The sequence below is a fragment of the Equus asinus genome, chromosome 24 (genome assembly GCF_041296235.1).
Source record: "Equus asinus isolate D_3611 breed Donkey chromosome 24, EquAss-T2T_v2, whole genome shotgun sequence".
Taxonomy (NCBI): Eukaryota; Metazoa; Chordata; class Mammalia; order Perissodactyla; family Equidae; genus Equus; species Equus asinus.
Window position 1 is genome coordinate 66510268 of NC_091813.1, and position 25591 is coordinate 66535858.

Genomic DNA, 25591 nt, shown 5'->3' on the forward strand with positions numbered 1-25591 from the left:
AAAGTCAATCAGCACCTGTTACGTAACTGATGTGGTTGTACATCCTGGGGCTGCAGAGTGATCAACAGAGACAGGGCCAGTGCAGCTGCTCCACGGTCATCAGAGACCCAGGTCCCTTCCATTTTTCTGCTTCTCCATCACCACCATAGCTTCCATCTTCAAGTTTCCCTAATCACCAGAAGTGACTGCAGGAGTTCCCACTATCACATCTAGGTTCCAGCCAAGAGAAAAGACAAAGAGGAGAAGGGCAAGAAGGCATCTCCCAGGTATTTTAGCCTCTTTAAATGCTTCCCAGAAACCCTACTCCATGACTGTCATTTACTCTCATTGACTCTCTCCAACCTCAAGATAGACCAGGAACTGTAGTCTTCTAATAGAGCGCCTTGCCTCCCAGAATAAAATTGGCTCTTTTACTTAGGAAGATAAGGAAAATGGATGTTGAGTTGGCACCTAGCAGGCTCTGTCATGGAGTAGCTGTTGGAGCCATGTTCCAGAGAAGTTCAGTGGAGATGGGGTCCAGAGCAGAGCCATCAGAATTAAATTGGAGAGGAACAATTTTTCTTCCCTCGAGCACAGAAGTAAATCCTGATGAACAGACATCTTATGTCACTGAGTTTTGAACAATCTCACTGGTTCAATATCGTGTCTGTTTTTCTCTATTTTCCACATTTTCTTCTATTGTATGGAAAATGGCTGATGTGGATTTACTACCAGTACTCTGAATTGTTTCTCAAAGGAGTTTCTGTTAATCTACTGAGGTTACCATAAAGTTTGGGAACTGTAACATGTAAACAAATCAAAAAAACTATTAGGCTTGCCCTTGCAGCCTTTCTTTAAAAGTTTTTCATTGTTTTATAACAAAACCTAAAGTTTTGTTCCTGGCATAAGTTCTTGTTCACACTTTGGCGCCGTCATGAACAAGCATCATGACCTCTCCAGCCTTCCTACACGTCCCCATTGTCCTACGGCTCCTCCATCACTGCCACATGGGCACGCTACATATGCCATTTTTTATATTCCACATATATTTCTTTTTGAGGTTAAAAAATACATTCAGGACATGTAGTTGAGCCTGGTTTTCTAATTGCTTATGTGAGTTAAATGAAGTTTAACTTGAATTTTCAGGGAGAGATATTTCTATTATTATTATTTTATTTAAAGACAAATGCCGTGGGTTTTCTTGGTCTCTACTACATTTCATTTCACATTTGCCACTTCCAGTCTGGCAAAGCAGCCAGCTTTCTCAGAGGACAGGCTGTTCTCCAGGAGTTCCCACAATCACTTGCAGACTCCCATCTGAGCTTTCCTACCTCCATTGCTGGGATAGTTCTTTTTCTGAAGCCCCCATAACACATTAAGGCTCTGCCTATGAAATGTACCTTCCCAGAATCCCAGAGTCCCAGAATGTCCTGAGGTCAAATAAAAAACGTGCATAGAGTTCATTAAGATTGCTTACGTGTTTCTGATAGTCCCGTATCTCAATCTTTCGCAGTCGTGGGGAAGAACAGTTTGCCCACATTATGGACTTTTGTAAAAGCAGTGTTGTGGAACCAATGATGGATTTATTTCTCCCTTTGCACACCATATCTCCATTGCCTTCTTTCCCATTTTCATGTGGTTATTAACCAAATCGTTTTTGGTTCAGAGCTTCAAAAGCAGTGCTGAAGACAAACTCCAGGGACATTCTGAGTTCAGGACACAGGGAAATGCATTTCCCAGTAAAAACTGAACTTTCCTTTAAAGAACACAACCATATATTTACAAGACAAAACAAAAATGTGCACAGACATGCTCATACACCTGAAAATCTATGTAGAAATCATTAAATAGACAAGACCAATTTGCCACTAAATTTACAGCTTATAAAAACGAAAAACAATAATAAAATGGCCAAATAGTGGACATCTGTTGTAGTTTGTCTGTCCAGCCACCTTTTGCTTTTCTTCTGGTAACAGTACACATCTTTCCTAAAAGGAGTACAGTTTGTGGCTTCCATGAGGCTAACCCCACTGTCTCCCAGTCTCCAGTGGGGAAGGCCAGCGTGCGCCTTTAGGAACGGACCTGCGACCCAAGCAAGATCAGATGGGGTCTTTGCTGAGATTTCCTCTGTAGAAGTGGGACAAAAAAGGTCTCCCTCCCTCTAGGGTGGCAAGTTGTAAGAAAAATGAAATCTAGAGCTGCCTACGGTCGTCTTTCCTAACCATAAGAAAGAAGCTTTCGACAATAGATAAAAATGAGGCCATGACATGTCAAGAGAAGTCAAAAGGAGCAGGATGGAGACAGACAGAGCTCCGAAAACAAACTCAGGACCCTGGACTAGTAACATCTCTTCTTCTGCTTTAAAGAGTTTATATTGGGTTTCTGTTATTTGCAGCTATAGACCAGAAGACAAATATACCAAAAAACATTCTGGGAGAATTAGATATCTGCCTGTGTATACAGCTATATAGGTCAGACAGATTTTAAAGATTTTCCAGATTGTTTTAGCAGACTTACTGTTATTCACAAAATATTTACATTGAGTTGATTTGATGATGTCTGCCAAGTATTTCACACTCAATTCTTTCAGATAAACTCTAAACTGTTCATTTTTTAAAAAGATTCACAGGCTCTTTGCCTACGTACTAGAGACCTTTTAAATGTTTTATTGATCAATAGTATCTTCATCAATAGAAGTTTGGGGAAGGAAAAGGGGATAAAATTCAAAGAACTTCCAGAATTTTTATTAAGTTTGTGAAACAGTGTGTCGAGAGGATATTATGAGTTAAAAAGAATTTTATGTATTATTTAGAGATTTTGTTTACTCATTACATTAGAGATGGTAAATTTTTTGCATAACTTCATTTAGAACACTTATTTTAAATTCCCAAATCAATGTGGTTTCCTCTGCATCACTAGTGTTTGGAAAAGTCAGGTATTTTAAAACACCTTCTGTGTCATGGGTTACCACAAGAAAAGATTACCTATGCCTAGTCATTTTAAGGGATCTTACTAAAATTATCAGCATATGACTCTGAATGCTCTGATTTAAAAGATTGATTTCTGCCACCCAATAACCTACCATTTGGTCTGTGAAGAGACATCCTCCTGATGTGTTGTGAGCGATCATGAGGTAAAAGATGGTAGTTGCTGCAAAGAGCAGAGCCGCGGGCAGCTCCATGTGAGCCCCCAGTGTGCCTGGCTGAGGGTCTGTCTGACCTCTGCTACAAGAACAGGAGGCAACAGCGAGGGCTGAGGTTAAGTTAGAGCCCAGGAAACATGGAATTCATTTGTGTATATCTAATAGAGAAGAGAAAAGAGTAAAAATATCCTTAAGTTTTCAGAATTAACCCCTGTGATCTAAGCCAAAACTCAGGAAATAAACCTAAGGAATTTGAACTAAAAAATGCTTACTTTCCTAATGTTCCAATCACTTCGTGAATTTTTACCACAGGAACCGATCACTGGGACCACAAATCAGGGACAAATGGACTATCATTTGAACTCATTCAAACTATTGAGAAGCAACTCAAAATACACATCCTAGGGATGGTGGCTCAGGGACATCCATCAGATTTCTCAAGAAACAAAACATATTTATTATTATTCCAGTCAAGACAGATAACCTACCTTACAGCTATAACCTTAAAAACTACAGCCTTTCTCCCTGCCAAAGTCTTGAGGGATATATATGTGTGTGTATAAGTGTGTGATATTTCATTATTCACCATTTATATTTTCTTTTCATTTTTTATAAACTGTAAACAGTGGTATTCAAAAATTAAGATGAAAATACAACACCTGCAGGAGTTGCAGCCATCCATCCTCCCAGAACAGAAACCCAACAGCACGTGAGTCACACATCAAGTGAGTGACACAGTCCGGGCTTGGCTAAGCTGCGGATTCATTATTAAACTGAATTCACATTCATGTTTTTCCCATCAGCTGAAAGCAAACACCAGAGATTAAATTATTTTCTGAATGCATCTTCTTGACACACACAGCCTTGTAAGTGACAATGGTAACTTCCTTTGACGCCAGGCTTCCCCGAAATAAATCACATAAGTCTGCGCAGCACAGACGGAGCCTCGTGTCTCAAAAGCCACTGAGAGGTGCCCCCCACACTGGGCCACACAAGGGAGAAACCAGGTCTTGACCTTCGAGCACATCAGGGGCTACCGGGATGTTTGAGGTGAGGAAGAGGGAGCACTGAGCTCCTGCCATCTTCTTGTGTCATGTGGGCGAATCACCGGATCTCCCTAACTCCAGCTTCATCGCTGGTCAAATTAGAATGATGCAAATCAGCCTACACGTCCCGTCAGGTTAGGGTGAAGTCTGAACGCGGGGTTTGCTCCGTGCACCCTCAAAGGGAAAAGGAAAAGGAAGGCTGTCCCAACGCCTGGAATTCCCACTTATTACCGATTTTGAATTAAGGCATTCATTCTCCACCCCACTGCGGGATACCATGGGTCACCCAGGAGCTTTTAAACTCTCATTCCCCAAGCCCCCTCCCAAACCTACTCAATTACAGTCTCTGGAGGGGGCACTGAGGCACTCACCGGTAATTTTTTGTAAGTTGCCCAGGCAGTTCTGATGTGTAGCCAGAGTGGAGAGCCACGAGAACAGTTGTTCTCATGGTGCAGGTTCCACACCAGCAGCATACACATCACCTGGGAACCTGTAAGAAACGAAATTCTTGGGCCCCACCTCAGACACACTGAGTCAGACACTCTGGGGGCAGGATTCAGCAATCTGATCCTCATTTTAACAAGCCCTTCAGGGGATGCTGACGTAAGCTGAACTTAAACAACATTGCAATGGAATAAGGTATAAAAGATCCCAGTTAAAACTCAGTGTTATCTAGGAATGGTACTATGTTTAATCACTAGACTGACACCAGCACTTTAGACAGAGTTAGTTTACCATTTTAACCCACAGCCATGTGCCACATAACGACCTTCAGTCAACCACCAACAGCATCCATGATGGTGGTCCTGTAAGATTAGTACCAGAGAGCCTGGGTGTGTGGTAGGCTGTACCATCTAGGCTTGTGTAAGGACACTCTGACGCATTTCTCAGAACGTGTCCCCAACCTTAGGCAATGCATGACTGTGTTAATCATCTAACCTGCTCCTGAAAGAATGGGACAGAGGATGGGTAAGCTTAGCTGGGGAAAAAAAAAGCAGAAAAAGGGATTTAACCACTGCTGTCCAACACAAATATAGTGTGAGGCACAAACATGAGCCACAAACGCCAAGCCACTATGTAATGTAAATTTCTCTAGCTTCCACATTAAAAGAAACAAAAAGACACATAAAATTATATTTAATAATATATTTATTTAACCTAATATATCCAAAGTGTTATCATTTCAACAATAATCAACACGAAAGTTATTGGTGAGCTATTTTACATTCTGTTTTCATACCAAGTCTTTAAAACCCGGTGTGTTGGGGCCAGCCGGGTGGCACAGCTGTTAAGTTCGCACGTTCCGCTTCCCGGCAGCCCGGGGTTCGCCGGTTTGGATCCTGGGTACAGACATGGCACCACTTGGCACGCCATGCTGTGGTAGGCATCCCACGTATAAAGTAGAGGAAGATGGGCACGGATGTTAGCTCAGGGCCAGGCTTCCTCAGCAAAAAGAGGAGGACTGGCTGGCAGGAGTTAGCTCAGGGCTAATCTTCCTCAAAAAACAAAACAAAACTGGGTGTGTCTTTTACACTTACAGTGTATCTCAATTTGGACCAGCCATATTTTAAGAGCTCAATAGCCACATGTGGCCAGTGGCTGCCATGTTAGCTAGCGCTCATCTAAATCAGTGCTTCTCAAACTTGAATGTGCATGTGAAGTACCTAGAAATCTTGGAAATACACATCCTGATTTAGCAGATCTGGGACGCAGCTGGAGATTCTCTTTTCTTAAAAGTTCCTGGGCCTCGCCAGCTACATAATTTGTGGGGTCAAATGCAAAATAAAAATGCAGGGCCCTTTGTTCAAAAAGCAGGACAAAAAGATCTTCCAAGATAATAAAGTATAGAACTTTCTCTTTTCTTCTCTGGTCCCTCTTGAACCTGTCCTAGTGTTTTCTTTTGTGCTTTAAGGCGCACTCCCTGGGGCATGGATGGGATGGGGGGCGGGGAGAGACACTCAAGGGTTGAGGGTAGGCCTCCACAGGCGAAGAGCGGGGCTGGCCTGGAATTTCTCATGTGCAAACGTGCAGCTTCATCCAGTATATTTGTCATCATTGTTCTTTTTGTTGTAAAACCTAGAACCTTCCACACAGAAGGTATGAAACTACGAAAATAACTCTGACCTTCCCTTCAGACAAAATATACTTTTTGGATTAGGCTGCCTGTAGAAATAGGAAAATAAAATAATCCTAAAACTTCCAAGATTTTATACCACAAAAGGAGGTCTTTTTGCTTCCTATAAAAAATAAACTACCTCTTTCAAACCTGAGCCCCCTCACTTGAGGCATGACTGCGAATCCTGGCCATTTGGCTCAGAGACACATGAGCTGCCCTTTTAAGCAGTGGGAGGTGTCAAGAGAAGCCAATAGCAAACAAATGTGGCTGCCCCCCGTCCCGTCTCCCCCTCTCTACATGCTGATTCATAAACACACAGGACCTGATCGTCTGTCAGAAATGGTGCAGGAAAACTGGACATAAGAGAATGATTGGGTAGGGCAGAAATGAATGAAACAGAGACTAAAAAAGCAACAGAAAAAAATCAATGAAACCAAGAGCTGAGTTTTTGAAAACATAAACAAAACTGACAAACCGTTAGCTAGACTCACCAAGAAAAGGAGAGGCTCAGATAAATAAAATCAGAAATGAAAGAGGAGAAATTACAGCAGACACCTCAGAAATACAAAAGATTATAAGAGAATACTATGAAAAGCTATACGCCAACACAGTGGATAATCTAGAAGAAATGGATAAATTCTTAGAATCATACAACTTTCCAGAACCAAATCAAGAAGAAACAGAGCATTTGAATAGACCAATCACCAGTAAGGAGATTGAAACAGTAATCAAAAACCTCCCAAAAAATAAAAGCCCAGGCTTTCCTGGTGAATTCTACCAAACATTCAAAGAAGACTTAAAACCAATCCTTCTCAAACTCTTCCAAAAAATTAAAGAGGATGGAAGCTTCCTAACTCATTCTTCAAAGCCAAAACTACCCTAATACCAAAACCAGACAAGGACGACACACAAAAAAGAAAATTACAGGTGAATATCACTGATGAACATGGATGCAAAAGTCCTTAGCAACATACTACCAAATCGAATACATTAAAAAGATCATACACCATGATCAAGTGGGATTTATTTCAGGGATCCGGGGATGGTTCAACATCTGCAAATCAACCAACGAGATACACCACATTACCAAAATGGAGAATAAAAAATAAAATGGAGAATAAAAATCACATGATCATGAAGAGAAAGCATTTGACAAGACAAAGCATCCATTTATGATTAAAAACTCTGAACAAAATGGGTATAGAAGGAAAGTACCTCAACACAATAAAGGTCATATATAACAAACCACAGCTAATATCTTACTCAATGGAGAAAAACTGAAAGCTATCCCTCTAGGAACAGGAATGAGACAAGGATGCCCATTTTCACCACTCTTATTTAACATAGTATTGGAAGTCCTAGCCCAAGCAATCAGGAAAGAAAAAAAATAAAAGGGATCCAAATTGGAAAGGAAGAAGTGAAACTGTCACTATTTGCAGATGACATGATTTTATATATAGAAAACCCTAAAGAATCCATCAAAAAACTTCTAGATGCCGTCAAGTTGCAGGATACAAAATTAACATGCAAAAGTCAGTTGCATTTTTATACACTAACAATGAAGTAGCAGAAAGAGAAATTCCAAATACAATCCCATTTACAATTGAAGCAAAAAGAATAAAATACCTAGGAATAAACATAACTAAAGAGGTGAAAGAGCTGCACACTGAGAACTATAAAACATTGTTGAAAGAAACTGAAGAAGACACAAAGAAATAGAATGATATTTCATGTTCCTGCATTGGAAGAATTAACAAATATAAAATGTCTATACTTCCAAAAGGAATCTACAGATTCAATGCAATCCCTACCAAGGTTACAACATTTTTCATAGAAATAGTACAAAGAATCCTAAAATTTATATGGAACAACAAAAGACCCTGAATAGCCAGAGGATTCCTGAGAAAAAAGAAAAAACTTGGAGGTATCACACGCCCTGATTTCAAAATATATCACAAAGCCATAGTAACCCAAACAGCATGATACTGGCACAAAAACAGACACACAGATAAACAGAACAGAATCGAGAGCCCAGAAATAAACCCACACATCTATGGACAGCTAATATTTGACAAAGGAGCCAAGAACACACAGTGGAGAAAGGAAGCTCCCTTCAATAAATGGTATTGGGAAAACTGGACAGCCACATGCAAAAGAATGAAAGTAGACCATTATCTTTCACCATACACAAAAATCAACTCAAAGTGGATTAAAGACCTGAACGTAAGACCTGAAACCATGAAACTTCTAGAAGAAAACATAGGCAGTACGATCATCGACATAGGTCTTAGCAGCATATTTTCAAGTACCATGTCTGACTGGGCAAGGGAAACAATAGAAAAAATAAACAAATGGGGATAGATCAAGCTAAAAAGCTTCCACACAGCAAAGGAAACCATCAACAAAATGAAAAGACAACCTAACAATTGGGAGAAGATATTTGCAAACCCTATATCTAATAAGGGGTTAATATCCAAAATATATGAAGAACTCATACATCTCAACAAAAATCTAACAACCCAATTAAAAAATGGGCAAAAGATCTGAACGGACATTTCTCCAAAGAAGATATATAGATGGCCAACAGGCACATGAAAGGATGGTCAACATCATTAACTATCAGGGAAATGCCAATCGAAACTACACGGAGATATCGCCTCACTCCCATCAGAATGGCTTTAATTAACAAGACAGGAAAGAACAAATGTTGGAGAGGATGTGGAGAGAGGGGAACTCTCATACACTGCTGGTGGGAATGCAAACTGGTGCAGCTACTACGGAAAACAGTATGGAGATGCCTCAAAAAATTAAGAATAGAACTACCATACGATCCAGCTATTTCACTGCTGGGTATTTATCCAAAGAACACAAAAACACTAATGCGTAAAGATAACATGCACCGCTGTGTTCATCACAGCATTATTCACAATAGCCAAGACTTGGAAGCAACCTAGGTGCCCATCAAGGGATGAATGGATAAAGAAGATGTGGTATTTATACATAATGGAATACTACTCAGCCACAAGAAATGATGAAATCCGGCATTTGTGACAACATGGATGGACCTCAAGGGTATTATGCTAAGCGAAATAAGTCAGAGGGAGAAAGACAAAAACTGTATGATTTCACTCATAAATAGAAGACAAAAACAACAACAAAGAATCACATAGAGACAGAGATTAGATTGGTGGTTACCAGAGGGAGAGACAGGGGAGGGAGGAGGGAGGGTGAAAGGGGTGACGGGCAGGTGAGTGTGGGGATGGACTGTAATCAGTCTTTGGGTGGTGAACGTGATGTAATCTACACAGAAATCAAAACATAATGATGTACACTTGAAATTTACATAATGTTATAAACCGATGTTACCACAATTAAAAAAAAAGAGAGAGAGACCCCAGGAATGCATGTGCACAGAGGCGGCCACCGGCAAGCCCAGGAGAAGGGCCTTAGGAAACCCAAACGTGACAACACCTTAATATTGGACTTTTAGCCTCCAGAAGTACAAGAAAATACATTTCTGTTGTTAAAAAAAAGAGAGAATGATTGGAACCTCCTATCCTAGCCTTCTTATTGAGTGATTGATAATCTTCCTTAAATCGCAAAGGTTCTAAGGTGACTTAAAAGGAATATGTACCATAAAAGAGTAAAATTAAAATAAACACCAAGAAAGATACAAATCTGATTCTATTGTTAGAATCAGAGGAAACAATAGGACTCAATTTCTAGGCCAAAAGGTCCAAGAGAGTAACAATGGTTGGTTCACAAATTGTTTCTGCGTTTCTTGCCACCCAAAGTAGAAATGGAAACACTGTCAGTTACATTGTTTTCACACATTGTCCATCAGAAGAAAAACATCTATTTCCCAGAGAGAACAAAACATTTCCAGTACTTAAGTCTAAAAGAAATTACCTACCTGGATGCTGAGAAATATGATGACAGTGTCCTCGATAATTTTAGACAGGGGTGGGGGAAGATGCCAGATAGTCTTCCTTGGCTGTTTCTTATGGCTTCTTTCAGTAAAAGTCAAAAAGTACAGCTGAAAATATAAAATAGAGATAATAATTACACCTCCATTCCCTGTCGGTTCACTTCTCTGCTTCAGTTCCATATTTGGGGATTAGTCCACGTACGTGTGTTCCCACAGCTGGGCTTAATGACTGGAGGGGTAGAGGGTGGTGGACACAGAAGTTTAAGACGCAAGACTCCCTGAGAAGCATCGCACGACCTCTTGGAGGAGACGAACTCTACTGTTGATGGGTTATCTCACACTTTGTCAAGGTGCCACGGAAATGGAATTCATAGACATGGTCTGTGATTAAAGAGATAGGATTCCATATGAAGACCAAGTCCTTAGAACCGGTCACTACTCATATGGTTGGAAACCACCTGGGACTTGCACCCTATGGACAGCAAATCATGTCTTTCTCTAGACACAGAGTGGAGGTTGGATAATGCAAAAGATGGCGGGCACTGCCAAATCTGCACCAGACAACAGTGACTGGTGGCCTCCTGAGAATGTTCAGAGCTCCTGGATTAGTGTAAATGATTCAGCCCATGAGTAAAGTGTCAGCCTGGCCAGCATGAAGCTACTAATGCTGAAGAAGTTATTAAATAGAACCACGAGACATGACCAATGCGCTCACTTTAATACGTGCACCTACGGCTTAAGCCCTCATTCGAGCACTAAATTAATGCCTCTCATGGATGCAGTGTCACGAAGAACAAGAGGGAAACATCACTAGAATAAATTACAAATTCCTTTACTGTGTTAAAAGTTTGCAGCCCTTTGAAATCCAGTCATACAGGTGAGTGTGTGAAATAACAATGGGACAGGTAAGCAGTAAAGGGGTAGGGGGCATGGGGGTCTGAGACCAAGAGAAAGCAAAAGGGAAGTTTTCAGCCCAAAGAGAAAAATCGACGTGGGAAACAATTACTTATAAATGTAAACATGTTAATTTAAAGTTCTAAACTCCTATGGGAATATGCTTCATAAAGGAAGCAATAAATTATTGTCTTCAAATCTTTCTCATATCTGCGTTAGGTACGAAAAATTCTGGATGACCACTTCAATTTATAGTAAAGGTATTGTATAAACTCTGGAATTTAAAGAAAATATCATCACTTATACGAAGTGAGAATTCATCATTTTGCCATAAAACTGGAACTCTAATTTCCTGAGAATTTATTGAAGACATTTTTTAAATCCCACTAACGGGTTAAAATATGTGTTTATAGCCACTCTTATTTTAATTAGATTTTTTATTTTGGCCATTATACTAGATAATATTTTAATTTTTTTTTTTTTACTACTAGTGCTCATTTTAGTGCAGTAAATGTTATTCCTAATGAAAGGAAAGCTGTTTAATATTATCTGCAATTGGGTGGCACCTTTGTAAAGTTCATTTTTCTCCAAGGATGGGTCTTAAAAATGCCTCAACTCATAGTTTTGGAGCCAAAGCCATGTCAGTTTAACTTGCACACTCAGTGACCCAAGAAGAGGATTACTAGCAGCTTTATTGAGCAAAGGAAAAAAAAATTCTTACTGTCCAGTCAAGTCTTCAGTAGTTGACTGCATCCTCACTCTCCTCTGTCCAGCTTCCCAGCAGAAGGAATAACCTGCAGGTGCAGGTGCCCACGGAGCCCAGGCTGCTCCATCGGGGCCTGGAAGTGCTGTGCAATCAGCAGCCGGTTTCTGTATCCTGCAGGGAAATACAGGAGCGTACAACACTTTCCCTTCATAGCGCATGCCACAGTTTGTCATCATAGAGCCATGTGATTGTCTAATTCATGCCTGTTTCTTCCAACCCAACACTGGTGCCAAAATGGTGAGCATGGTGTTTAGTTTGCACACCGTTGTGCCAGGCACCTACCAAGCACACGATGGATATCTGTTGATGGATAAATGAAAATTTAAGCTGTGAACAGAATAGCAAGCTTCATTATGTCTGCCTCACCCTTAATCCAAATGGCAGAAACTAAGAGAGATTTGGTCCTAATTCTCATTTATACTTTAAGTTTTTTAAGTTATATCTTATATAATATTCTACTTACAAGAATATGCTTTGATCTAGTCAGCAATTAGTCTGTTTACCACTATTTGGGAATATGAACAAGCCCCTGCCTCATGCTGAGGAATGACAAGGACCTTGTTAGGACACAGAGACCTGGAAGCGCTAAGGGACTTGACAGGACAACAGGCCTCACGACCAAATTACATCCAATATTGGGAGAATCACATGTTCGCTCCGGGGCTGTGCCCACCCTGGAGAATGCCACAGACACAGACGTAGACTCTCTGATCTTTTTCTCTCATCTCCTAATTCTTGTTGCTCATAATCCCCCTCCTTACACCCAAAACCGAACAGCTAAGGGATTCCCATTGGGACAAAGTGCTCAGATTTTCCTGTTTCTTGCCTTAATTTCTAGACGGGGAACCTTGACAATTTCCCCCTTTGGATTCTTTTTCCAGGATAGATAAAAGAGAATCCCCCTCAATCTTCAATCTTTTAAGGAACGTATTTTTTTAAATGATCAGGTTGTGAAGGGCATTAGAGCATCTTTCTCACTCCCCGCAGGGGAAGGGTGAGGGACACGCTCCTTTCTGGCTAGCTGTGTTTGCCCTCTCATCGCCCTTTGGCCAAGCTCCAGGGTGCATCTGGCACCCAGTTCTTATCCTGATCACAGCACATTCTGCCTGCTTTGCTCTGCACATTTTCCTGTGAAGAATTCCAGGGCCTCACATAATCTTTTCCTTCCCATTTGCCCCCACCTATTTTCCCTGTCCCCAGAACTGGGACATCCATCGAGCTAATGTACAGTGGTGACAAGCTGATAAGACCTAAAGGAGTTGGTCACTGCAAGTATTTGTATTGGAAACCAGGTATCACGCGTCAAGCACGGAAAAGCAACACTCTAAAGGTGACATTTCTGGGCGTACCTGGTAGCAAGGTGCACTGAGTCAGTGAAGGTGGAGATATGAGGGGTCTAACGAGGGTGACTACCAGGTTGGGGGCCACAGCCCTTGGAAGACAGAAATGCACGTAAGGTCAGTTTACTCGGCAGGACACATCGAACTGGGGAGACAAAAAAATAAACAGAAACAAGCATTTGAGAACCATGATACAATCGAGTGAGGGAGAGCTGTTGGGCTGGGGGCATTCCCTATGCTTCAGGTCTGGGAGGGAAAGAGGACAGTCACCGAAAGATACACTTTGTCCAGTAGCTGAGTACTTGCCGCTCAGCCCTCAACCACTGCTCCCTTAAATCCAGGTCCCTGAAACCTGACATTCCTCGTCAACTCAGGCCCTTTCTTAAGACCTCGCTCTAAGTGTAGGTGGTTTGAATTATGGTTATTAACTTAAGCTACAGAGAAACTCCTTAACTTTCCATCCTCTGGGGCATGTAGACTTCTCTTCTGTTCCCACTACCTTTTCTCAGTGAATTTCCTAAGAATCCATGGGGGAGGAAGGGCTTACTATAAATAGCCTGAGATTTACTTGAATTTTCATCTCTCAGCCATGTAGCCATGAAGTTAATCACTACGGTTCTATTAAAGGTCAGTATAACTTAGCACTGACAAGAGACCCGAACTGGCAAGAAGCTAACCCCTCCAAACCAGCCAAGTTTTGCAGCAACCAAAAAACCTTTCCTCAGTCAGCAGCGGGAGGCAGGCACAGGACGGGGCAGGGCCAGGTGAGGGCACACTGAGCTAATTATGGGCCAAGCCATGTGGGAAAAATCAGCACCACCATTGTTCCAAGACGTGAGGCCCACATGGTGGTGGAGCAGTAGCTTTTTCTTCCTCTTTGCCACAACTCCTCCGTCTTACCTTGTCCTCTTCCTCCTTTTTATTCGGAAGAAACCATCCGTGATGAACCATTCCATACCAGCTTATTTCCAATATTTCAGTTTGCTAAACATGCCTGCTAAGTGCCAGGTCAGCGTCCCTCAGTTGAATCTCTTCCCCTCTCCCAGTTTGGCCTTCCCCTCAAAGCTAACCCAGCCTCTTTCACTCCCACGCTCCCTGTCTTCCCTCCTCCCTACCACTGAGACTTGCGGATCCAGGGTCTTATCACCTAACCACCAGTTCCTCCTTGGTTCCTAAGAGGATCACTCTCAGAGGATCACATCAAATAGTCAATTTTTAATAAAGTTTTAGGAAATCTCCAAAACAAGGCTGTTTAATGCAAACAGCAAGCAATTTTATACAGAAATGTGCTTATAAAGACAGAAATCAAGAAGTTCTAGCTTTAGGCATCAATTTGGGTGAACGCGAAATCCAGCTGTGTGAGCAAATGGCTATGAGAGTGTTAATAGTCCTCCTACAGTGGCACTGTGTTCTAGGAAGGGCAAGGATGGGAAAGGGACCCCCCACGGGCCTCACATGAAATAGGATTTTCTACTCGTCAATCCAACTCCAGCCCACAGAGGCTGAGAGCTGACCATGTGCCAGGCGCCATGATGTGTGCCAGCTAACCAAGGTGCGTCTATTTCCCGTCCTCACAGAGTCTGCAGTTTACAGGCGAGAGACAACGTAATGACACGTGAAAAGTACTCTGAGAGAAGAAAAGAGTTAAGTTGTGGCCCTAGGAGAATTCCTCCCCAGACAAGGTCAGGAAGCCTTCTGGAGGAGGTGACATCTCAGCTGGGGACTGAAGGCTGGGCAGGAGTTGTCCAAACAAAACTGAGGATTGGAGAGACAGGGGAGAGTTTAATCCTGGCCAGGACCTTGCAAGGTGTGTGTGCCTGGTTCTACTTTCCCAGGAAGGTAATCGAACCTCAGAGGAGCTAAAAAAGTTACTTGAGCTCCCAAATCCAGTCAGTGGTGGATGTGGGCTTGGTCCTCAGGATGTCGCAGCCCACACTGGGCTGGTTCCTGGTGCTGCACCCGGCCTCTGGCTGTCCCTCACTTCTACCTGGTCTAGCCCTCAGAGGAGCACCTGTGAGGATGGAAATGTCTGGCTAGAAAGGACGGCAGGACAATGTCCAGCCAGAAAGGATGGCGGGACAATGCTGCCTCGTTAGGATTTTACCGCTAAGTGGCAAGGCCCTTCAAACCACCCCAGAGTGCCCGGACATCCTCAGGACAAGTCTGTGTCCAAGCAACACTCAGTAAGTACTCTTGTTCCTGAAAAAGTCATGCAAATGATTTCCAAAAGCCAAACAGAAGCTTTCTGTGGAGCAGACCTGTCATGAGCACCCTTAAAGCGAAGCCTCATGTAAATGCTCAGGGATCGCCTTTGTCTTAAAACGAGGCGCACCTGGATTGCTGGGAATCAGCTTTTCCGGTCACAGCATATCTCAGGAGATCAGAGACTGTCGTCAGAGAAAAAAGACCTTGATAAGACAGTTGGCATCCATTCCAGCCCCTTTCATAGGCTCAAAATACTCCAGGGAGAAAAGGGACTGACGTCGATGTCCATCACTGAGTATATTTATTTAAACCTGAACGGCAAGAGGCAAACATCGTAGAAATTAATGAAGAAATAAAACAAACATTTGACTTTTTTTTTGTACTCAATGATATTAAGCTTGCTTGGAAATCTGCTTGCCAGACTTGAGGCCAACTTCTTGCAGGTCACATGAAAGCCTTTCCAGGCCAGGAGAATTTCCTCTTTCCATGAATAAAAGTGAGATGCAGAGAGCATGTCCAAGAGGCGTGGATGGACAGAGTCCTCTCTATTGGAAGTCTGTCTGCTGTGCAGCTAACGCAAAGTAACACATCTAAAGCTTTACTTTCCACTCAGAGCCCAGAATGGAAACTTACAGCTCTGCTCACCAGGCAGGACAATGACATCTTCAGAAGGCACTGGCTGTGCTTTCAAGGGGATTAATGTAAGGTGTACAAGGCTCACAGACCTGCTGACTGGCATGGATATCTCCAGAAGCCACAAGGAAGCCCCATTTTGGTGACGCACTTTTCTTTCTCAGCTCTCTCCCTTTCTTTGCACAGCAAAGTTCAAAAAGCCCTCTATGGGGGGATCATTGCTGGCTGTGGTCCTTTTGGCCACTAGCGGGTTGCTGATGTGAGCCTGGCTCCAGACAAACCCCAATTGCCTGCTGTCTCCCCTTCCCAACATCAGAGACATCACCCTGACCTCACGCTCCGCACACACGTTGCTATTCCTGCAGAAACGAGGATCAGCTAAAGCCTCACCAATGATGAGTCCAAACTCCACTAAGTCTTAAAAAAGACATCCTTTAGTTCTGCCAGTCCACCTAGATTTCCCATCTCTCTCTGTTCTTGAAGTATCTGATCTGAAGTCATCTGGATATCAGTTCTCTCTCTCTTTTTTTCTCTCTCTCTCTCATCTCATCTTTCCTCCACCACCACCAGGGGGGTAAACTGAGGTATGCTAGAGATAAGGATGAGCTGAGAGCCAGGCTGTTATTTGCCACATGTGGAGGGCTCACCTCTACATCATCACCTCTGGAGCTGGCATCGGCCTCAAGAGCATCCTGTCTTCTGCCTCCGCCCTCTCCCCCTCTCTAGCCCCCAACACACTCACAACGAGATCCCTTGACAGATTCAAGGTTGGATGAATGATTGAATGAAGGAAGGAATTTTTTAATGAATGAATGCAACAGTTACACAGTGAAGCAATGGGCTGTTTAGCAGAAAACATATTTCAATTGGGAATAACGAGAGATGATTTTCCAAACAACGCTTAACCTAAGAGTTATTCTTTCCACACATAAAGCCAGGAAGATATGGCAGATCTCTGCCCCCCACGGCCATGGCACAATTTCACAGACATTCACGGGCCTTTTACAGCAGACATCTGAGCAAAAGGCGCCCGTGACACCAATTTGCATTGCAAAGAGCTGCATTTGCAGCGTTTCCAGAATTTGCTCACTTCAAGTGGAAGGAAAACCATGGTCTTGTTTAATCAGTAATTCTGTTCTTCTGAAACCAAGAAAATTAAGCCCTGACTTTTCTGAGCCAGCGAGAATCTAACAGCAGAACTCCAGGGCTAGCTCTTGGAGGTAATCTGCTTCTGCTTCCAACCTATGCTGTTGACCTTTAGGATGTGGATAAGCTGCAAGGGTCCCAGCTTCCCCATTTTTTTATGTCTGAGCCTGACCTTGAAAAGCCCTCTGCTACTGTTATTCTGGCAACTGGCCAGGTCAACAGTTCAGCTCGGCAAATATTTATCTTATTAACCTAGGATGGGCCCAGGCTCCCTCAGGCTCTCTTCTTTGCAGCCTCTCTGAAAAGCATTGACTTTGACCCCTTCCCACCTTAAGACAGATGTCAGGCTACCTAGTCAACCGAAGAGCCCCTGTTTTGACTCCACGGGGTCAGAATCTTCAATGATCAACCTTCTTTCTCCTGTTGGTGACTCCCCAGATATTCTGGCTGAAATGCATTGATACCATTCATTGATCAGGTTCATCTCAGGACCCGCCTCACATTGACAGTTACCTTCTCTGACAATTTCCATCTTCAGCATTGTCAGTAACTGGTAGGATCCTTCTCAAGATTCTGGGTCCCCATGACCTGCCTGACTCTTCTCAGTACATCTAGAGGTGCTATTTCTCTTGCCCTGTGGATTTAGAGAGGAAAATATGGCTTCAGCTCAGAGTCATCTTACAAAGTCTCTGCTCCTGTCTCTGTTTTTTCGCTTTTTGGTTTTTTCCATTTCTTTTATAAAACTTCTCGCTTTATTCTAATCTGCTAGTGGAAATGAAAGGCCATCACAGGCTGTCTACAGCTGGAGAAAAACCTGACGACACTTTTAATACCCAGCAACAGAGTGTTGCCACATCCATGACTATGGATCACACATAAGAATATAGAGCAGCAACTTCTGAAATGCACACTAGAACCACCCCACAAAAATGGAAGGGTCTACAATCTCTGAAGTTTTCCAGCCAATTATGAGTAATTCATCATCAACAATAAAACGGTTGCTAGTCCATGTTCTGGGTAGGCTTCCTGCTTGTTCTGGGTGGTCTTAGGCAAGAATGTAAAATACCTCAAAAGGCAGAAAACTCTTCTAAAAGAGGCTTTGGAACAGAAACAGGCACTAACATAGAATAAAACTGAAATCAAGTCGATTTTCTTAGAATTTCAGGTTGGGTACCTCAGAGTGCACCTGAACTAATCTGAAAAGAGACTAGATTCAGCCATTAAAAGGTTGATGCTCTGTCTCTAAGACCCAACCAATTGCAAATTAACTTTGCACTTCCCCTCAGTTTTCCATTATTTTCTCTCCGAATCCGAGAATTCTTAGTACACCAGGGGCATTGTTCAAAAACCAATACCGTGAAGATTCTAAGGAGGAATGACCAGCCATTCATTAATGATGGTGAGTGGTTAAAAATCAGATGCTTACTTTAAACATTCCACGGAATGCCATGGAGCCCTCTTCCACACGCTCCTCAAAGGTTAATACTTAACCACACTATGGTCCAGTGCCTGCGGCTCTGTCCTGCCCTGCAGCCTGTACCCAAACGTCTCATAAGTTAATGGGTCATTTTCCTTAGCTCGCCATGTCCCAAGAATTCAGGTTTCCTGCCAACATTATCACTCTTCCACAAAATTAATGTAGCTCCATTAGGACCTGGGGCACTCTGAAAACATCCAGCACTCACAGTTTCACATTCAACCTTTGAACCTAAGAAATACTAATCATAAAGCATAAAAGGCGGAGCCAGGGGAAGCAAGGTATACAGTGCTAGTCAATCTATTTTAACTGTCTCCTATTTCCAAAAATTCAGAGACAGTGACTCAAAATAAATCAAAATATTATTAGAGTAGGCAAAAAAGTGATCTTTTAATGAACACTTGTTTAATCCTAGTGCTTTTCGTAATTAATGCAATGTAATTCTTCCAACAACCCTGCGAGATAGACATGATTATCCTCATCTTACAGACAATGAAATTGAAGCTCAGAGAAGTTACTTGCCCCAATTTACATCTGCTAAATGGATGTACAAGCATAATAAGCTATACAAAGAATCAGGATTCAAATCCAGGAGCACCAAACCCAGCACTTCTCCACTAAACACATACTGCCTTCCTAAAGTCAGCTGATAGCACCATGATTGGAACCATGGAGTGGTATTTTCCCTTACATGTGAATAATAAAGTTGAATATACATTATTGACAGTGCTCATTCTGAAAGAAGGCATTTCCCAAGACCAGTAGTTCCAACCCTGGTTAATCACCAGAATTACCTGGAAAGCCCTTAAAAAATATATTTCCTAGACCCGACTGCAGAACTACTGAGTCAGAGGGTCTGAGAATGGGCCCAGGAATCTCCATAAATACCAAGCTCTCAAGGCAATTTTCATAATTAGCCAATTAGGCAAACTTTGACTCTTATGACAGTAACGATAACAACAACAAGAAGACACTACCACTTGGAGACACAATGCATTATATTTTTTCAAAGTACTGTGATGTTCTTTATTACACCTCACCCCATGTACACCTGCTGGGCAGGATGTGGGGTAAATATTTTCAGCCTCCTTAGATGCAAGCAGAAACCAAGTCCAATGAGGGAGAGAAACTTGAAGGGTCTTCTTCCACCTTCTAAGGTAAAAATAGTCCATCTGGGAAGACCAAACAGGGTTTGGATATACAGCATTAAGAATGTAAATGTCACTTACTAGATTTCCCCCCCTCCTCCCCTTTCTCTGGGATCATTGGTTGGATAGTGTTAGGGGGCTAATTGTTTCCTCACAAAACTCAGATGTTGATGTCCTAACCCCAGTACTTCAGAACGTGACCTCACTTAAAAGAAGGGTTGTTACAGATGTAATTCACTAAGATGAAGTCACACTGGAGTAGGGTGGGCCCCTAACTGAATATGACTAGTGTTCTTAAAAGAAGGGGAAATTGGGACACACATGCACATACAGAGAACACCATAAGAAGATGAAGGCAGAGATGAGATGATCCTATAAGCCAAGGAAATGCCAAAGATTGCCAGCAAACCACCAGAAATGAGGGGAGAGTCATGGAATAGATTCTCCCTCGCTGCCCTCAGAAGGAACCAACCCTGCCAACACCTTGATCGCAGACTTCTGGGCTCCAGAACTGCCAGACAATAAATTTCTGCTGTTTAAACCACCCAGTCTGTGGTATTTTGTCATGGCAGCCCCAGCAGCCTAACAGCTAGGAAACACCTCCCAGCTGGATGACCCGGTTACTAGTCAGCATTTCCATTAGAAGGGAAAACATCAATAAGTAAGTTTACTTATCAATAGGTTTCTGAAAGGCAATTGTAATAACAAGTGTTTCTACAATGAATTAACCCAGAGAAAGTTTGCTCAATCTAAGTGATTCCTTTTTTGGTATTTGGAGAAGAAAAATACTAGAAAAAAAAGAAAAAATAGGGGAAAAAATCCTCGTACATCCTACCCTTAGGATTTAGTAGAAATCCTACCCTACAATTTAGTAGATAAATGTCAATTTGTACGGCTCTAATTGTGATCAAGGGAGCTGTACAATATAGATAATCGTGAGGCCAAGCTTCATCCTGCTGACTCCCAGTGTGACATCCTGGCACTCTCAGGTGCCCAGACAAGGAGGCTTCACACTGCTCCCATCTCCTACTCCCAGGTGATGAAGTAGTTACTCTTCAATTATACAGTAAACATCATATGACGGGTCCCAAATTCCATGCAGATGTTTCAGAAAGAATTTTCCCTCCAGATGCAAATTATTTAATAAAATAAATTGAAACTCACGTCTTGGTCTTTCCAACAAAAATACCCAGAGTGAGAGCTTGAGGGCTTTGTCAGGCACTTGCCAAGTGCTCTCTCTCTCTCTCTCAGATGGCTCTGTATGGCATCCTTGCAACCACAGGCCCCTTGTTTTGATTATAAGTCCTTTGGACTGATTGCCCCTCAAATAATAAGCATACTTTCCAATACTTAATAACAGATTTTTTTTTAAACCAGCATTTTATGCTTATTTTGATCATTCTCATTACATAACCTGTTTTGGAGGCCACATCTTATGGATGATAAGGTATAAGACCAATTAAAAATCCCAAGTGTATGGGGCCAGCCCCGTGGCGCAGTGGTTAAGTTCGCAGGTTCCCCTTCAGCAGCACAGGGTTTGCACAGTTCAGATCCCAGGTGCGGACATGGCACCGCTAGGTGAGCGATGCTGTGGCAGGTGTCCCACATAGAAAGTAGAGGAAGATGGGCACGAATCTTAGCTCGAGGCCAGTCTTCCTCAGTGAAAAGAGGAGGGTTGGCAGCGGATGTTAGCTCAGGGCTAATCTTCCTCAAAAAAAAAAAAGTGTACAGAGATACATCAACATAACTAGTGTTCAGTCAATTGTGTAACATTTCCACATAGCTGAATGTTTGGCAACATGGTGACCAAACAGGCATGTGTACCTTCTCTTAGTTTGACATACCACGGTCATGCTGTATTTCAAAGGAACCCATTGTGAATTACTAAATCGAAAACACGGTCCGCCCAGCTCAGTGTTGGATGTCAACGGGTGGCACCAGGAGAGGCTGCACAGGAGCCTCAGAGCTTGGCTTTAAGTCTGAAGTCACCCCCATAACATCATTTCAACCCAGAGGGCACTGATGGTATTTCACACTTGACACCCACCTGTGTAACAACAGATCAAGCCTAAATTAGGAGAACACGTAGAGGAAAAAGCCAGAGAAATCATCTGGAATTACACCACAGACTTAACATGCAGTCCATTGAACAAAGGGAAGCTTTCCCATGGAGCGACACAGGCCGTGTGTATACAAGTGCAGTTAAACCAAACAGAACGACATTTTTGGGTTCTGGCTGATTCACTGCTGCTTATCTACAAAGCCACAGGATGGCAATAGAGAAATTCCTGTTGTGCAACTATTGTCCAAATGGTTTTATGGAAAAAATTGGGGCCAAATGCTTTGGTTCTAGTCCAATTTGTCTGCGCTCTGGGCGTATTCCTGCTCCAGAGGAGCCTATGCCCGTGCTGACTACAGGTGTCCACAGCCACGGTCTTTCATGGTCTGACTCAGTCTTCTCAGCCTCCACTCCCACAACAAGAAGAACCTTTTCCCTCTTCCAATCTACGGCCTTTTAAAAGTAAAGAAAAATAAATATTCACTGGGGATCTACCAGGAGCTGTTCCATGTCCTAGAGTCACAAGAAGGGTAGAAACAGAAAAAGATGGCTTTTCCATGGAGCTTATGTTCGAATGAAGGACACTTTTACTAGACAGGTAAATGTATAGTGTGTGTGACAGAGATGGCCTTCTGTCCACCAACACTCCTGGAGTTGAGTTGTCACTGGCAGGCTGTGATCCAGACAGGGACTAAATTTCCCAGCCACTCCTGCGTCCAGCTATGTCCACATGACTGACTCCCACCAGTATGATGTGAGCAGAAGTGAGGTGTGTCACTTCCAGCACAGGATTCTTAAGAACCTGGTGTGCCTTCTCCACTTATAACCCTTCCCTGGTTCCCACTGGATATAGAAGCCTCTGAGGTCCTGAAGGCAGAGCCTTAGGATGGAAGGATCCGGATGCCTGAATCCCAGCTGCAGGAAAACAACTCACCCACCACGACAGTAGCCTTGAACTGCTAAGGGAGGGTGTGATATACCTGAAATGTGCTAACTACAGAAATATGGGGACTAATATTTACAGGTTCCATCGTTAACCTAACTAATACGGTGTATCAGGTGGCCAGAATGCTTCTGAGAAAAACACTACACAGATGGCAAAACAAGGAATGAAAAGCTGTTAATCTGAACAGAGTGGTCAAGGAAGACCTCGCTGATAAGGTGACAGGAGCAGAAACTGGAAGGATGTGAGGGAGAGGCCAAGTGAAGCTCTTGGAAAAGCTTTGCTGGAAGGAGGAAGAGGCAATGCCAGGGTTCTGAGGAGAGAGCACGACTGCTAGGTCTGAGGAACATCAAGGAGGCCAGGATGCCTGGAGCAGAGTGAACAATGGGGTGGCTGGTAGGGCTTGAGGTCAGAGAGGAAACAGGAGACCCAATCATACAGGGCTTTGTAGGCCAGTAGATCTTCGAATGTTATTCTGAGTGAGATGGATGTTACTGGGGATTCTGAGCAGAGGAGTGACAAGATATTACTCACACTGTAGGAGGATCACTCTGGATGTTGAGATGAGACTATGCTGTGCAGGGTTGGAGACAGCAAACGTGGAAGCAGTTGGGAGGCTGTTGCAAAAATCCAGGTAAGAGACACGGGTGGCTCAGACTAGGGTTCTGACAGTGGAGGTGACAAGAAATGGTCAGATCTTGGATATTTATTTAGAATATGGTTAAGAGGATTGGTGATGGGTTAGAGAGGAGGTGCGGGGAGAAGTAAGGAGCTGGCCTGAGGGTAGAGAGCAGCAGTTCTCAGTTTTAGTCCTCTGGATGACCCAAATTGAAACACCATGTAGACGGACTTTTGAGTCTGGAGTTCAGCGGAGAGGTCCAGGCCAGAGGAAAAACAAAAGCAAGTCATCAGTGATTTGTCGTATTTAAATCCATGAGAGTAGATAAGCTCATCTAAGAAATGAGTGAAAATAGAGAAGAGAAAAGGTGCAGGGACTGGGCTACAGCCCTCCATCATCTGGAGGGTGCTGAGAAGAAGACGACGGAGCAGAAGAGACTGAGGAGGAGCAGTCTGTGAAAAAGGAGAAACATCAGGACCACGTCGGTCCCAGAAGGAAGTAAAGAAAGTGTTTCTAGGAGGAGGATGATCAATTATATGAAATAGTGCTAACCGTTAAGGAAAACGAAGACTGAATCTTCATATGGGATTTAGCAGCATGCAGATTTTGGTTGATGATAAGAGCAATTTCAAGGAGGTGATTGGGGGAGAGACCTGATTAGAGTGAGTTTAAGAATGGAAATAAGAGGAACTAGAACTGACAAATAAAAACAAACCTTTAGGGGAGTTTTGTTGTAAAGGGGAGCAGAGTAATGGGGCAGTCTCTAGGGATGTGGGGTTGAGAGAGAGTTAATTTTCTTAAGACAGGAGATATAACAATATATTCATGCTGTGGAGATGATTCAGTACAGAGGAGGAAATTAACAGTGGAATAAAGGAACAGAAGAATTGCTGCAGACATGTTCTCAAAGAAGGAGGAGGAAATTGCATAGGGAATGGAGCTGGCTTTTGATAGGAGCAGGGTTACTGTTCATCCTTAGCGGTGGGAAGGGAGACAGAGTCTATGGGCTCAGATGCCGGTTTGTGGGTAGATATGGTATGGGAGCACATGGAAGTCTCTTCTGATGATTTCTATTTTCTCACTGAAACAAGAGCTAAGTCATCAACTGAGAGTGAGGATGCAAGTATTACTGTTTTGAGGAGGGAGTACAAAGTGTACAGTGGTCACAGTAGGAAGGCCTGTCTACACTGAGAGCTCCCTTGAGTTCTGTGGCCCCAAATGAGACCAGAGCCCATGGACATGAGTTTTCTTGTAGCCAAGGGCAGCTGCTCAAGTGTAGGATGGAGTAGGCAGGTTGGAGCAAACAAGGGTTGAGGGTCATTAGGTCTTTAAGACAACGTTAGAGACAAATGGGGGAATTGAGGGTTTATACCAGGAAACAATGCTCATGATGGTTCACGGGATTTCGTTTGGGTGATCGAGGACACTAGGGGAGTGAGGCACAGTGAAAGTGGGGGTTTGATGGATCCGTGGCCCTGGTGTGATCAAAGAACTATCAAAGTCAAGGTACTAGAGGCAGCTATCCGGAAGCATTTGATCTGGGCTGGAGGCAGTGTGGTTACCCTATTACACTGCTTACCATTCCCTGAAGTTCAGAGCATCTCAAAGCACCTCAAATTCGCCTTAGTCCTTCCTGTTGGAATAATTTTGAGTCTCCTCTTTGGCTCTTACTCATTCTTCAGGGCCCAGATCACATGACACCTCCTGATCATCCAAGTCAAAACGAATTGCCTCACCCACTGTGCTCACACAGGGTGTTTTACTCGCCTTTCGTGAGGTGCAGCACACTGTGTCATCATCGTCTGTTTACAAGTCTGACCCCACAGTTTGTGACCTTGAAGAGGATAAGAGCACGGTCCACTCACCTCCATGTCCCCAATTCACGGCCGAGAGGCTGGCTCCCAGTCTAACCGCTGCCTGTCCAGGGCTGCGGGCACCCTTGCTCTTCTCTAAGCCATTTTCCAGACTCTAGTAAAAGTGATTTCCTTGAAGGTGTAAATTAGATCATGTTATTCCCTGCTTAGAACCTTTAGTAGACTTTCCAATGGCTCTAAAGGTAAAGAACAAATTCTGCCCATCCATGGCCCCTCAGGGCTCGGCTTGAGCGAGCTCTCCAGCCCCATCACTCACCAGTCTCCTTCTGCCCTTTA

The 25591-nt window shown here is 43.1% G+C and overlaps 1 long non-coding RNA gene across 5 annotated transcripts in view; it reads right to left on the reverse strand.

Moving 5' to 3' along the window:
* The window catches only part of LOC106837181 (uncharacterized), a 154375-nt gene that overhangs the window by 81078 nt on the left and 47706 nt on the right, over window positions 1-25591 (reverse strand). For 3 of the 5 annotated variants that reach the window (XR_011497731.1, XR_011497730.1, XR_011497727.1), the window contains exons 3-5: window positions 13221-13356; window positions 11827-11982; window positions 10197-10319 (exon numbers count right to left, since the gene is read on the reverse strand). This is a non-coding gene — a long non-coding RNA (uncharacterized lncRNA). Of the gene's footprint in view, window positions 1-3061; window positions 3280-3780; window positions 3925-10196; window positions 10320-11826; window positions 11983-13220; window positions 13357-17708; window positions 17830-25591 lie in introns of all 5 variants that reach the window. The other 2 variants (XR_011497728.1, XR_011497729.1) reach the window with 2 other exon arrangements.